We start from the raw sequence: 15,078 nt of genomic DNA on the forward strand, positions 1-15,078 counted from the left end.
TAGGTGTCCCTATGGGGACAAGGCAGGTTCAGCCCATCAACTGATCCCAGAAGTTCCAATGAACTTCTCACTCTTTTTTTTTTTTTTTTTTCCTTCCAGAGTCGCTCACCCTGCTTTGTACAGCTACAACCGCTGGCCTATTCGCTATAAATGCCTGCCTGCTCGGCAACTGCACTTTTGCATTAACCCTTTCTTGCCTCAAATGTTAAACTTCTACCCGTTAAAAACTTTTACATGAACCTGACAACAAAAAATATACAGAACACCATCTGCCCTCATCACAAACACACACACACACATGTATGGGATCCCACAAGCATACTCCACACAACTACAGTATTTGAAACACAAAATCCAGACAATCATTGCTCCCACGACATGGTCCCAAATACAGAACATGGCACAAGGACCTTGTGAAGACTATCAGGAAACCAACTCCAAGAAGCATCATTGCAGTGCGAGGTGGCAGGCTCAACCTTAGCGGGCATCCCCGCACAGGCTCTGCCTCCCTCACATCGCATGAGGCTTGGGCTTTTATACTGACCAAAATGCACACTCATTCCGACACAGATGGCCAGCCTACATCGGAAGAAATGACAAGCCATATTTATAAAGGTTTCCAAGGGTTGATAGAAACACAGACATACTTATATTTACCAATTTCTAGTACGAGTATCACAGAGACTGTATCAAAGGAGTTGTATATGGGGTCCCAAGTACACGGTCTGACACATTCTGCCCGATACCCCTGATAAGAGCATACAAGAGACCTTCCCATCTCACGTGGGAAGCACACACACCAGCACACACACCCCCATCCAACACACACACTATGGGAAACCGTGCAATACATCTGCATCCCCCACCTGTCTCACTTCTCCCTTTACAGCTGCCCATTTATCATGAGGATCTGGGGGATATAAATCAGGCTTCTTTTCCAGATGAATAGTCTCCAGGTCAAAAGGACTATCCAGGTCAGACTTATCAGTCGTCAGAATCTCAGGATCAGCAACAGCAAACTGATAAACGTGCACAGGCTCCTTGTCGAGGTCAATAGGGCCTGGGTCGAAAGGATCATCTTCATCCCCATCCTCAGTCTTCACAACCGGCGGAGGTTTGGGGAGGGGGGGGGGGGGGGGGGCGGTGGTCTCCATGATCTCATTTTTTGACTCTAACAGTTCGCTAAGTCTAAACAGTTCACCAGATGACTAACAAACTTTTCACAGCATCATTGCCTCATTGCCTTTTGTGGCTGCATTCCACAGTTTAATTCCTACCCATTCCATGGAGATATCTCAGATCTGGCAGACTCATAAATCTCTGGGTAATGAGTCTTCAACCATTTCAACATTAACTTTAAGTCTGTCTCTTTAAATGTTTCTCCCTTAACCTTAAGAAGGACTGAAAACATCCATAAAATGGAGGCTTTTTCCTTAGCAATTTTTCCCCAAGTCTTGAGATTAAAAGCTGCGCCAACTCCCACAATTAACTCCTCGTTACTCCAGAGCAACAATCTTTTTAGCATAGCTTCATCACAGTCTGTCCCTCTCACAGAGAGGATATGTTGGAAGAGCTTAAGCATTACTTCTTCTTCTTTACTTAACTGGTTTCCCATCCTTAAGCTCCCTTCCAACCATCCAGCTGCTCACTTTATTTGCACTGTGAAGTGTCTTTCGAGCTCACAAGGCTCCGATCCGAGGATTTCACCTCCGAGGCTTCTGCCTCCTGATCTTGGTCCAGCCAGATTGATTCCAGCCGATTTCTTCACAGCACTGCGATTCACACCCTCTTCCATTTCAATGTGAACTTATAGAGGGTCCCTGTTCGGGCGCCATTTGCCGCGGAATGGACTCAGTCAGAGATCAATATGATCAGACAAAAACCATTTAGTGCAAAGCATTAACTCCTTATATACTATTGCTTACACACACCTACAGCAATTTGGCATATCATGATTGGATACTTGTCTTGAAGACCCTTAGTGACTAACATATAATTGGTTAAGCACAGGTGTGAGAACTTGACCTCGAACGCTTGCCAGCAGTCCACAGTGAAATCCAGCCTCTTCTTATCTTGCTTGCTTAAGCTTCCTCAGGCTTCCCATGGCCTTGCTGTATCTTTCAGAGTTATTCAGAGCTTATGTACCAAATATTCATTCTCCTGTAAGAACACTGTCTCCACAATTTTTCTATTGTTTTGACAGTGAGTAACTATATATATATGATATGTTATGTTATATGTTGTATGTTGTGTATGTGTTGTATGTTGTGTTATATGTTTGTTATATTATTGAGGTAACCAGAGAGGTTCAGCGTTAGAACCATTCCTTTAGCTCTACAGAACTGTGTCAAAATGGAAGCAGTTATAGAAGAGATGTTGAAGAAAATCAATAAACAGAACCATAGCAAGCTGCTGAAGTGTGACAGTCTTTTCAGTGTAGTTATGAAGGATTGTAGATATGGAGTGCTTGAAGTATAAATGTTGACCTTAAGGTTAAGTTAGCCTTTCTATCAAAATAATGGGAGGTGATGAACATGTCAAAAATCTTCCATGATGAGCAACTGATCAATTTCCACAGTTAAAAAAATGGTAAATACTATATAAAAAAACAGAACTAGGAAATGCATAGTTAAACATGTTGAAGAAAAATCAGTGGAACTTATTGATAAGTCTGAAAACTCAGCAAGCATATGAATGAAATTAAGAACAGTTGATACCATATAATTGAATTTTTGTGAAGTTTTGACTGACTTCCATGAAGAAAGATTGTCTTTTAAGGGAAATGTAATACAATGTGTAGGATTAATACTTATTATTAAAGTAAGAATTAAAAGTTGTTGGTGTGGTAGTGGGTTTTATATTATTGAAAAAAATATAATAAAAGAAGGTTATCATAAAGAACCCATATGTATTTATGTTGAGAATTGTGCCGTCTAATACAGCTTCACATAAATTGAATTAAAATTGAAATAAATATATTTCACAGATATTACAGAGTTATACTGCATATTCAAATCCAGAGTCAAATCCACAAAGGTGGATTACCTTGAAATCATTGTGGATAGTTCTTCACAGATTACTAAAATTCTAGCAGGATTATATTTGAGGATTTTCTTTTCCTCGTAGAGCATAGTAGCTCATGAGACATGTTCTGATGTGTCCCTGTTGACACTAGAACAAATAAACATAATGCAAAAATAGTATCTCCTTCTTTCCTTCAGATATAGAAGAGTTTGTTTTTCGGAGCCCAGACTTCAAGGAAAAATAAAAGTGAGATTCTCAAATATTATCTGTATTACAAGGAAATAAAACAATCTTAGATTGCTGAGAAATGCTGACTGAAAAGCTCCTTAAATCTATCTTTCTATTACCAAGAGGCAGATCTGTAGCTTATGCCTTCTTCAGCTTGGTGATCTGAAATGCAACAAACAAGATTCTCTGGATTGCTGATCACGAGGGAGTCCTAGTGATGCAAGTGAAGACTGTGGAAAGGTCTTTGACACACTAAAACCAACAACCTTGCTTTGTTTTTGTAGTATGTCATCCCAAGGGATTGGGACGTTCTGCAATTAACATAATTCAAAGACCGTTAAAAATAACAGCAAAAAAAAAAAAAAAAAAGGCTGGTATGATTCCTCTTCTTCAGAAAGTAGATACTTATTTCAGTACTTGGTTTTGACAGATTTGAAAAAGCAACTTGTAGCTAAATATTTAATTGTGGACAGTTCAACTTCCATAAACTAGGCATAGACATAATCAGAATTGAAGGCTGTTAACGCAATATATGCTCAAACTATTAAGTTATTACTCTAAACAGGATAGTGAGTTTCTAACTTTTGCTTCATATAGGTAAAACATGTATTGCCCTGCATTTCAACCTAGCACCTCAACTGAATTTAGAATGATGTTGCAGTTGTGAAGCCAAAAGCAACTAGTCACCACTCAGGACAAAAATCATGTTACCTTTAATGACTCTTTCTTAAACTAGAAAAAAGCCCCAAATATTAGGTTGAGCAGGGCTCAAAAGTAAATAGTTCCTTTCTAAATCTTTTAATAATTTCTAACCAGTACAGCTCATCGCAAATGTAACATACTAATTCATTTTATATTAAAATAAAAAGAATCAGGAGGAATGTTAAGGAAATCAAAAGGTAGGTTAACTAAAACAAGATTTTAGATAGTCCAGAAATTGTTTGAAGATGTACAAAAATTTTTCTTAACAATATTTATGGACATATCAGACATGACATAAGACAGGATGTCCACCTTAATGTGTGTTCACACTTAGAAGATCATGTTGCTGCTATTGACAAAATCTGCTCTGAAAGAAAGGTGTTCTTTGGAGTATCATGAAAATCGTGTCACCCTACACACTTGTAACATAAACTGTCATGACTCTGTCACTTTAAACCATGATCTCCCTCTTTTTCATATATTTCTTTTCCTTCCTCTCCTTCCTAATTATATGCTGTCCTAGACATTTGCTTTCCTTATGTGTACCCAAAGCTTGACTTGCCATGGATACGCAAAGAATATTAGAATGTAGAAATGCAATTGTTTTAATCTTGCTTTAAGTATAATCAATCATTAAAGAGTTAGAAAGAATTACAGTATAATCAGAATGTAGTTAGACATAAAAGAGATAAACAATATGCATCAATATTACTTAGTCAAGAAGCAGGAGTTTGAGGTTTTAACACTGGTGAAATTCTGCAATGGCAGTTCTTGTCTCCTGTAAATCTGTAACTGGTGCTTGAAATGTCTTGATGAGTGCTGACATGCCACACTGTAATTCAAAATCAAGTAGAGATATTACAGGTAATGTCAGAGTAATGTAACTGGCTTTTACAGAAACCATTTGCACCAGGTATAGCAAAAGCAGTGCAAATTAGATCAGTGACTATTCTATTTGTTTTTTATCTGTTTACTTGTTTTAAAGGCCAATCCTGTATTTATTTTTTTATGTATTTTCAATGGATCCTTGTGCTCATATATGTTCATTCCATGAACCAGTTTTTTTTATTATTGTTTATTTTACTGTTAACAGTTGCTTCTTACCCTGTTTTTATTTCCTGTGTTTCAAGAGTTGGTTCCTGTTCCACACTTTTTGGCATGAGTTATTTTTGTTTGCTTCTAATGTGAATATGATTGTACTTACAGATTGTGTATTGTTTGAGGTTTTTCCTTTTATTGTTTGGGGTTTTTTTAAGGAAGGAATGATTATTTCTTGTGAAGAGATCTGTAGAGCTTTGCACATTTTTCATTCATACTTTCTCATGAGTCAATGTTTCAACTCTACTGTTACAGCTAAAAATGTGTTAAGCTTTGTTAATCTCTGATTTATTTTTACTTCTACACATCTGTCATGTAATGCTCTTTTCCTTGTGCTGTCTAAATAGACTTGAAAGACTCTGAAACAGTTTCCCCCAGAAAGCTATTACTGCCAATATTATTTTCTCTTATTTTTTTATTCATTTATTATGTTGGTAGATAAATCATATTGATTGTTTGTTTTCCTTAAGAAGTTCCTTAAATACCATGTCAAAGCTTTGCTGTAGGTAGTTGTCTTGAAAAGCATTTTAAATTTTGTATTTAGTTACTGATTTTCAGTTACTGTGAAAGCTATAACTTTGTGTGCTCTTTCAAACTAATGAACCTGTGCTGAGGCACAGGCTGACTTCAAAGACCTGTTGAACCTCCATTTGTTATGAGCAGAGACTGTTTCACTGCAAAGAATTTTATTCTAGCACATAATCTGTTAGACAACATTTCCTTTTATTAGAGGCTCCATTCTCAGAGCCTGCCGCTTTAACTCCATTTTATTGGCAAAGAGAAAAATAAAACATTAGTTAAATGGACGAATCACAGTCTTGTTCAGCAAGTGCATCTGAAGTGAGCCAGACTCCTGGAAATTTATTTCATAGAGTTCTAGTGCATTTATCAACTTGATGCAGAGATCTCTTGTGCAGTGAGAAACATGAAGGAGTGGAGACAACACACCATTCTGTCTCTTATTCTGAGAAGTGACTTTGCCTATTGCAGAAAGGCAATGTGATCACTCAGGGAGGCCTTCACGAGCCACATACATTTCCTTCAAGAAGAAAAAATTTGTACATTAAACATCACTAAAGAGTCTAGACACTGGGAATTAGTTTATACCACCACTAGCTGTTGAATTATTTTTCTTACAGAAAACTGTTTGTCGCACTGCTAGTAGAAAAATGAAGAATTAAAAATTGTCTGCAATTTGGCTATATTATGTTCGAAATTCGCTAGTGCATCTTTTAAACAGGGATTTAACAAGACACTTAATTTCATCCTGATTTCAATCAGGTTACTTTTTTTTTAGTTTTACCAGTAAATTAGTAATACAATAAATGCATGTATTTGCTGTCTGATTATGCTTAATTAGTAGATATTTTGACATCTAAATGCCAAAGGCTTTGATAATAAATAATTCCAGATGTGTAGCTTCACCCTGACCTTTAGAAATGGAAACTTTATACGGAATAAGCTTTTAGGTTGTGAAAAGTAGGAATCTCAATTTACATATTTTCTTTAATTTTCTCTTTAGTACTTTGACAATTCAAATAGGAGCACAGGATTTTGCTTTTATGCTTCCACACTCTACTGCTGAACTAAAATAGACATTGTTTAAGTCAGCCAGGACAGAAGAGAAATATGTTTAATTTCAGCTAATTGTATTTGTTCACAAAAATGCAAGAAAAATCAATAAGAAGGCAGTAATTTTGCAAATAGGTGATATTTTTGCTGTTTTGGGTAACAGCCAATATTATGAAGGAGGCCTCATCTGTGATCACATTCCACAGCAGAAAATGATGTAGGATTTGACCTTCTGCTGCATCTCATTTCATATCAGAAAATTCATTTCCCTTTACATACACTTTGGCTAAAATGGGTAAATTTGGTAAACTAATTTTAAGCAACACATAATTTCAGTGTCAAAGAAAGCTATTTAGAACTTTTTAAAACTGTATGCATCAGAGTTCTTAAGGATAAAAGGAATATAATTGAAATTTATTAATCATTAAACTGAGACCAAACGTTTCTAAAGTTAGGCTAAACCAATTCTCCTTCACGTTTTTTTCCCCTGAATGTAAAAAGATTTCTCATCTTCAGCTGTTTAAAGTGAGGTACTCCTCATACCTTCAGGAAGACATTTAATTTTGTTTTAAAGATTTCAAGGAAAGGAAACTGAAGAAAGAAAAGTTATTTGGATTTGAATTTTGTTGGTTTTGGTGGTAAAAGTTGATGAATGGTTAAATAAGTTTACATAGAAATAATTGTGTGATTAATTGCATTTTATATCTATATAAATAAAATAAAAGCGTAAGATGAAAGTTAGCTTTAGCTTCTGCTAAATTTTTGTTTGCTCTTTTATTGAAAAGAAAGCTATCCTTTTGAAATATCCTTCTTAAAACATGTCAAATTATCTTTCTCTGCTGAGCCGCACAAATCTTCACTTTCTTGGTTCTTTCCTTATATGGCATATTTTCTTGAGCAAACATCTTTCAGAAAACTTCCAGGTGTTTTTTTTTTGGTTTGGTTTCTGGTGTGTTTTTTTGTTTGTTTTTGGTTTTTTTTTTGTAATTAAAATTTATTATGTTTTTTAAATTGTGGAAGAATTGCCTTTTAGGAGTTCTCCCATTTTGCAATTCTTTATTCATAACATTATTTTCTTTCTGACTTTTACCTTTCAACATGATATATTATCCTTCTTCTTCTAGAAAAGAATAAAGCAGGCTGTTATAAAAGTTTTGCTTTTGGTTTTAACATTGCCCACACCAAGAAAATCGAATGTACCTCTTTCTCGTGCTACAATTAATTAATATGGTTAGATATATAACCAATTATAAGAAGGTGAAGTACTTGCTGTTGTCTGCTTGGATATACTTAACCCATATTGACAGATATTTATGTTTTGTTCTTCCAGGAATCACAAGAAAAAACAAAAAACAAAACCAAAAAGACTTCCCAAAGTAGTTCTGAGAATAACTAAAATTAATTGATTTTACCAAAATTGTTGACAGTTAATTTTTATCCTGCCATTTCTGGAGGAAGGGAAAAATTAATTTCTTTAATCTTTATCTCAATCTACTGCATATTCAAAAAGCGACTAGGCTGCCCATAGCCTTATTCTTTGCTGTTGCTTGGAGACAAACTAAAGCAATTACTTCAGAGACAAAACAAAAGCAATTAGTTCAAAATTTCCTACTAGATCACAATAGAATACTTTAAAAAAAAAAAAAATTTTTTTTGGTCTTTTTTGAATGCCAAAAACTTGATGTGATGTTCCTGCTGACATTTTACTGCTCTTGGATGAAGCAGAAATATTACCTTCTGTGTCTCATACATGCAAGCCTAGCTTAGAGTTGCTTTTGATTTTCTATTTCTACATTTGGAAATAATAGTATTTTTTTAGTTGCAACTTTGAATTTCACTGTTGGGTTGTTTGTTGTGGGTTTTTTTTGTTGTTGTTTGTTTTTTGTTTTTTTTTTTTTTTGTTGGTTGGTTGGTTTGGTTTGGTTTTCTTTTTTTAATAGTGTCTTCATTTCTCCAGTTTCTGTTAATGATTTAGGCCCTGCTTTGATAAGTTTCTGAATTCCTGAGGGGATTTTACCAGCTTCTGTTGTCCTCTGTTTTAACAAACCACTTTCAAATGCTATTAGCATATGTTGGCATGAGCTTCTCTCTCATTTTTTAAATCAATTTTGATTGTCATAAATAAACTGTGTCATGAAGACTGAAAATAATGACAGTAGCTTTCATATTCTTTATGATACTGCTTTCTTTGGTACTGCTTTCCAGGTGTATGACGGTGTACTCTCTCTGTGTATTTGTTGATGTCTTTTTATTTCTAATGTATTTGCAAAGAGCAACTAAAACATGCATTTCTATGTCAGATTGTCTTTTCCATATGCAGTGTATTGTCAAAACAATTTTAGGTGTTTCATCACGTTCTAATTTGCACACTGATATCCACAATAAAATTATCTGTCATTTGGAAGTTTAGAAAATTTTTTCTACTATATTTATGTGTTAAGATTTCCTTTGCAGGCTTTTAAAAAATTATTTTATTTCTCAGTGGTGATTTATCAGTTACTGTATTTGTTTTCTTGCTCTCTGTATATTAGTCTTGACTTAAGCACTACAAGAAATCACTACAACTGAAAATCTCATCATTTGGCTTAAAAAAGCTAAATAGAGTGACATTCAATTTTATCAGACTAGGAAAAACGTGATTGTTTAATATACCTGCTGGTTTGGGCTGGGGTAGAGTTAATTTTCTCCATATTAGCTAGTGTGGAACTGTGTTTTGGCTTTGTGCTGAAAAGCATGTTGATTACACAGGGATGTTATAGTCACTGCTGAGAGAAGTCTTTACACAGAGTCAAGGCCTTTTCTGCTCCTCACCCTGTCCCACCAGTGGGTAGGCTGAGGGTGCACAACAAACTGGGAGGAGACATAGCCAGGAGAGCTGATCCCGACTTACCCAAGGGATACTCCATACCATATAACATCATGCTCACTAACAAACTTTGGGGAAGGTTAGCTGAGGGGGCTGGGAGAGCACTGCTCAGGGACTGGCTGGACATCCGTTTGTGGGAGGTGAGCAATTGTTGTCGTTTGCGTCACTTGTCTCTCTTGGGTTTTATTTCTGTCTCGATATTATTTTCCTATTCATTACAATTTCTTTCCCTTTCCCTTTTATATTTCCTTTTCCCTTTTTCTTTTTTCTTTCCTTCTTCTTATTAAACTGTTTTTTATCTCAACCCACACGTTTTTGCACTTGTACTCTTCCAATTCTCTTCCTTCGAGCCTGCTGGGGGGGGGGGGGGAGGGTTGGAGAATGGATGAGCAGCTGTATGTTGCTTAGTAGCTGTCTGTGGTTAAACCATGACAATATATTAAATTCTAAAAGCATACATCATGTCACCAAATTACTTTTGCTTAAACTACTCATTTAGACCAACTGAATAGTAGGTATCCTAGTCTGGATTTATGAAACAGTGGCCCATTAGATAAAAAGTCAGTATTATCAGTTCTTCAAGGTTTATTTTCAACTCATTTTGCAGATTTATACACTATTATTCTTCATTTTTTGTTGTATTTGTAGCTGTGTAATCAAGTTCATAAGTGACATAAACCTATACTGTGCCCTTCATTTCTTATATTCATATATTAATATATATGAATATTATAATATTCATTCATATTCCTCACTGATTCCACTGAGAAATGCTGCTTATAAATGGATGGCACAATATATGGCACTTAAATCTGCAATTGCAATTAAATTCAATTGGATATCATCTTTAGGACGTAGAAAGTATTTAATCTGAATGCAGTAATAGGAATTAAAAGCTTCAAGCTGCGGAAAAATTATTTGGTAGGAAAAATACTCAACTCTTCAAAAGATGAAGAGATTTGAGATTGATTCTCATACATACATAGTCCATTCTTAACAGTTCTTTTCCTGAAATTTTTCATATGGCTCTTTTTTAAAATTAAACTGCAAAGGCATGGTGGAAAACACATGAGCAATAAGCATATGGCAGGGGCTTTTAACGTGGCACTGTTTTGCTGTAGTTATAGAAAATTTTACTTTATAGTTGGTAGTTGGTTGTAGATTACAAAAATATGTGGTTCTGCTGTGATTTTGCCTCTGTGCAGTGATCATCTATATTTCTTTTACAGCTAGCATATGCTGAAATGTGAGTAAAGGTATCACTGCTGATGGTAATGCATTTTATAATGTATTCTCTATTTACTAAAACATTGCCATAAAGAGGTAGAATTTGACAAAGGTGCATGAATACCAATGATCAAGATGGGTAATCTTCCTGATAAAAAAGCTTACCGATTTAAGATACAGAGTGGATGATACTTCTTTGTTACAATAGGGCTTTTTCAAGGGCTATTTTGTAAGACAAGATACCATTACAGAAAATTCAGCACACAGAGAAAAGGAGCTTTTCACACTAATGCTTAATAATGTTTCAAGGAAACAGTGAGCAGTGCATCACCACACTGATTCTTATCACATTCTTACCACAGTCAAGTCCCTTTCTCTCCCATTAGTGTTCCATTGTGGGTCCTGGAAGGCAGGACAAGGACAGCATACTGAATAGTATTTGTATATGTCAGAAAATAAACTAAAGAAGAAATAAAGTGATACAGTATTTCAGTACCTAAGCAAACATTATTAAACTACTGGAATACTATCAGAGAATTACATCAGACAATATAATTTGCCATTTGAAAATTTTTTCTTGTTGTTCATTGGTTTGTTGGTGTGTTTTATTCTCTAGCATTTTTTTCATTCCTAGAGAAATGGTGCTCAGCATTTGTTGCCTTTTTTGTGTTAAATAACAGTTTACATTTGTATGTGTGATGTGTCTGTTAGAATTCTTACTGTAAGTATATCTTTCAATGAGCAGCATAATAATGACATGTTGATTTTTACAGCCTTTCAGTTTGTAACATTTAACTAGTTATTTGAAAATTAAATGAATCTGTAAAAATTATTCAAAGGCAGTGAGACCTACATAGCTGAAATAAGCATAAGTGAAAGTAAATGAGTAAAATTCTATTAGTGGAATAATTGTATCCAGCCAAATGATTCCATACCAGCAGTGAAAATATGTTTTATTTTTGTATTAAATTAATATTTTTAATTCACTGTAGCTATAGTATCACATCCCTGGATCCATCTTCAATTTCTGAATAGTAATGTTTAGTGATGGACAAGGTTGACTCTCCCATTCCTGAAGCTTGTGTTATTTAAAGTAAGCATTTCTCAAAAGGTAAGAAAGGAAATATAGTCAGTGAGCAAGATGGATTTATTAAAATATCAAATAAGCCTCTTTCTCCTTTCTGACACTTTCGGGAAGGAGTGTAGGACAGTCTTGCTGCTTTATAGCAAAATAAAAAGTCTTGGAGAACAGTATTACTCCTATAAGAACTAAATGCTTTGCCACCTAATGATCTATGAAGTTAAAATATTTTCTTAGATTACAAAAGTCAACTGTGTGCTTACATCTTGATTCAACTGTCTTTATACTATCTGTTTTTGAGCCCCAGGAATGTGAATTCTTGTGAGGACAGTCATTACAGCAGCAGTTGGAAAACAATGGGAAAGACCATAAGGGGATAGGTAAACCAAGAAAGGGAGGAATGAAAAAGTCAATGAGAATACCAAGTGAAGGAATAAACTACTAAATTCTTAATACATACATTTTAATGTTGCTGCAAATTGAACTTTACATGTGTCAGAGTGACAAATAGTTCACCCCTAAGTCCAGACTGTACTGAGCACACACATAGGCTGTAGGCAATTCTGTTGAGAGACTTTGCACCCAGGGCAGCCCTGCTGGAAATTCTGCTTCCAGCCTTGTACCATGTCTCTTGTCCTCTTATGTGACCAGATAATGGGCCCACTATATGACCAGTGCAGATGTGTGCTGCTTTCACGGGATTCAGTGTGCGGAAAAAATGTTTAGGTGTTTCAGACGATGTGTCGTATAGGCATTTTAATTAATATAAATTATAAAAAGAAAATGGCATTATGTCTGTTTTCTATAGACATTGAAATTGTTTTAATCAGACTTCAGTATTAATGAGAACTCACAGATTATTGTTGGTACCAAATTGTATTTTCTATTTTTTTTCTCTCATTTGCAAAAATTGCCGGGTTTAATCGCTTCTGGAAATCTATGTGCCTTTGTCAATGACATTATTTTGCGTGATATTTTTTTCCCCACCACCTGTGAAAATACCACCTTTCAAATATTTTCAAATATTTTGGCTAGACATTTATATAGTTAAATAATAATTCTACTTCCGAGAAATCAAGGACACTTTGAAAATGTAGTAGTTTCCTTAAATTCTTGTGTACTACACAAACATATTTAGTTTCTATGTTTTCATAGCTTTAAAAAATGTTTTGGTAGCATCACTTTGATATGACAGTATGTTATGGTATTATACAGTGTTACAAAGGCAATACAACATAAACAGTGTTACATATTTTGTAAATATAGAACTCAAAAATCACTTGAGACACAGAACTATTAATATCAGTAATCTATAGTGTAAGACATTGCACTGAAGTGAATAAAAACTCGTATAACCTGCAGTACATTTGTTTTTTGTTTGAAAAATTATGCATGTTAATTGAATTTATGGAAAAATGTATGTTTACAAGAAATTTGTTTTTTTTTTTTTAATTTTGTTCTGATGTAAAATAGTAGTGGTTTTGTAAAATCACACAATCCTTGCTTAACTGCATGACATGTAGGAATAAAAAAGAATAAGGATGTAGAAAGTCTGGACTTTATATGTAATGGTCCACCACATGCTAAGAAATAAATAGGTAACTGTTAATGTAAGTATTGCTATTGTGTGCTATAGCTACAAGTTTTATTAAAAATTAAGGGTGAAATTCACTCCCTTTTGGTGTCAGTGGCACTGGCTTCAGTGAAATCCTAATTTTACCCCGAATTCGAACATTATTTTATATCTTCTGATTAGGGAAGTATAAAAATTATATGAGTGCTGGAGTGGGACAGTGTTATTGTTCTTTATTACAGTAAATAACTTATTCAACTCACAAGCTGTAAAAAAGGGAATGGGATTAGGGAGAATTAATAAGTTTATTGGCAATATTGCTTCTCTAGTTTTGGTGCTGTTATTGCTTAAATTTTACATATTCCCTTCTGTTTCATCAAAATCTGGAATAGGCATCTTGAGTACTTATAAGCTTGTATGCAGACCTGTTTTTATAAAAAATACTTACCACATTCAGTTAATGAAGAATTTCTAGTTTGTGTTTTTGAAATAACCCAAGTCATATAAGTCACTGGGTGTAAGGCTTTCAGCCAAGACTCTTGCTTCTTGGCGAAAAGTACCAATTATTTTATTCCCTAAATACATTTTCATAAGAAAGCATGAATTTCTTGTATCTCTGATATGAATTTGTGATATGATGGTAGATTAAGGGAAGTCACTGAGATTATTCTTTCAGCCATAGAAAACAATATTCCATGTACTTATGGTAGTCTTCATGCTTACTCCATATCCCAGAGTTGGCGCCTATCAGCAAAACTGTACTGAGCATCACCAAGACTATGTTCTGTTCTGGGGCCTGACCAATAGGCTAATCTCTGTTATATATGCCATATCCACCACATGTACACACACAGTGCACAGGCAAAAGTCAGAATCCTTCTGCTGACCTATTTCAAATACCATGACTTTCACACTAGCCCATTAAATCATTTACAAATTTTATATGCAGATTGGAGCAATGGGTACCATCTGCTCCTGTCTCAGGTATGCAAGCTGTCAAACTGCTGCATTGAAAGATGTGTTCTTTTCATGGTATACTCTACATTTTATGTGAATTAACCTTAAAGTTGCCTGAAAATGGGTTTTGTAGCTACACTAATAAATAGCTTGTATTTAGTACGGCAAATAATGAGATAAAATCTTCTGAAATAGTAGTAAGAAAGCCATCTTTTTGTTATTGAATGTAATTCAAGAGATAGTAATCTTTTGAGAGCATACCAGAAAACCCAGGGTTTTTTGGTGTATAGCAAATGAAACATTTGAGTAATACTTATTTCAGAAAGTCACTTAGGTCTTAGTGGAAGAAATAAATTTGTTAGAAAGACATGTTATCATTAAACTCATTTAAAAATGTTTTATGGTCCAAGGTGTTTAGAAGAAATATTCTGAAAAGATGCAATAATCTTGACAATAGAGTCAGAGAAGCAGGTAAAAGACATAGGAAAACACTGAACACTTATGACATCTAAATGCACCTGAACATCTAATGAAGAAAAATAAGAAAAAACAGTTTATAGCTTGAGAGTTCTGAATAATGCCAAATCTAACTTCTATTGTTAACCTTAGAAATATACATTGTCGTAGTTAATAGCATTGTTATTTATCTGCCATTATACCTGAAGTATTATATCTATAAATGGTGGAATAAACATCATGTTTGTGTGCTTTTCCATAACTTAATATATATAATGCATTAAATAAATGAAA

The 15,078-nt window shown here is 34.6% G+C and overlaps 1 protein-coding gene across 3 annotated transcripts in view; it reads left to right on the forward strand.

Annotated features, from left to right (window-relative positions):
* Positions 1-15,078, forward strand: part of CSMD3 (CUB and Sushi multiple domains 3) — a 604,683-nt gene that overhangs the window by 451,638 nt on the left and 137,967 nt on the right. The gene's annotated exons all lie outside the window — the stretch shown is intronic.

The sequence above is a fragment of the Melopsittacus undulatus genome, chromosome 1 (assembly GCF_012275295.1).
Source record: "Melopsittacus undulatus isolate bMelUnd1 chromosome 1, bMelUnd1.mat.Z, whole genome shotgun sequence".
NCBI classification, from domain to species: domain Eukaryota; kingdom Metazoa; phylum Chordata; class Aves; order Psittaciformes; family Psittaculidae; genus Melopsittacus; species Melopsittacus undulatus.